General features: G+C 40.9%; 1 pseudogene; it reads right to left on the bottom strand.

The window, feature by feature from the left end:
- LOC109128030 lies at positions 10-1417 on the bottom strand (annotated as a pseudogene).

The following is a 1422-nucleotide window of genomic DNA, read 5'->3' on the forward strand; positions in this document are numbered from 1 at the left end:
CCTAATTTTCGATCCAAAATCAAAGAACGCTAATCATGAATCCAAACCCTTCATCTGATTCCAGATCAATCAATTCCAAACCCTTCTTTCTGATTCCAAATTCCTTTGTCGTTTCAGCGCATCGCGAGAGAAAGAGAGAGAGAGGAAAAGAAATTTTTTTTCTTTTGTATTATTATGTCCGACCAACAGAAACACGACACGTATCGTCTCTTATAACACAATCCGGTATAATATATAAGGGGCTCTTTTAAATTTTTTTTTACTTCTGATTTATTTTTTTTGATTCAAAACCCTTAAAACTCCTCTAAGAACTTACCGATAAACAAGCTCTAAGGCTTTACCATTGAAGAAGTCATTTCTTGAAAAATCTCTTAATGAAGTTCTTTTTTTGAAATAATGTGAAATTTATAATAAAATTATACCACTGGAGATGCTTTGAGAATTTTATTTTGAGGAAAGGAGTGGTCAAACTTTTAGTCCGTTATGGAGCAAATCAATGAGAGCATCCATTTCATGTTTCTTGAGAGAGAAGCCAACCTCCACACCGCCATTTCCATCTCTATTCTCCGCCAAGGAAATCGCTTCGCCTTGATCAATCAACACACCCACCACTTTCTCTGGTTTTCCCCACCCGAAATCCAACCCGTATACTCCAAACTGGGTCGAACCCGAAACAGATAGAAACTGTGCTTCTTTTGGAAGACTTCTAGATAACTCTACAAAATCTGGGATCTTCCACACCACACCCTCGTCCAATCCCTCAACCAAGTCGCTCACCAACCTTGTAGAAGCCAAAAACCCTTCTTCACCCATAAACGTATCTGCAGTTAATGGAATTCTACCGATACCAATGGCGCAATTACCAAAATAACTCGATGGGATCGGTGGAGTGACTATATTTCGACAATCCGCAGCAAACACACACCCGACAGGTCTATTGGGATCTCCACCTCGAGCTCTAATCACGCAAGTTAACGCATATGAATATATTATCACAAACGTCAGACAAACGAAGCTGCTTTGACGAGGAAGAGGAGGATGATGACTCTCTCTTGAGCCTCTCCCGAAGCGTTTGGATATCTACGGGAGTGAGTTCAAGAGTGTACCGAACTGTGTCAGGACTAATCACCGGTGACGGACTAAGCTGTAAACTCTTGAAGTTTTCTGGTTCTTTACCGGTGAACATTTTGACTAAACTGTGCCATGAGTTCAAAATCATTATATCGCTACTTGGTGGACTTTTTATGACCGTGCGATCGTAAAACGGAATCAGATCGTGAGGTAGAGAAGAATCTTGATGTTTACATACGTGCGCCCAAGATTTGAGAAAACTGGTTGTCGTTTTCCCATCTAAAACGGCATGGTGTGCTGCTACGCCGATGCAAAACCCTTGGTTTGGAAACAGCGTGACTTGAAACGACA

The sequence above is a fragment of the Camelina sativa genome, chromosome 12 (assembly GCF_000633955.1).
Source record: "Camelina sativa cultivar DH55 chromosome 12, Cs, whole genome shotgun sequence".
NCBI classification, from domain to species: domain Eukaryota; kingdom Viridiplantae; phylum Streptophyta; class Magnoliopsida; order Brassicales; family Brassicaceae; genus Camelina; species Camelina sativa.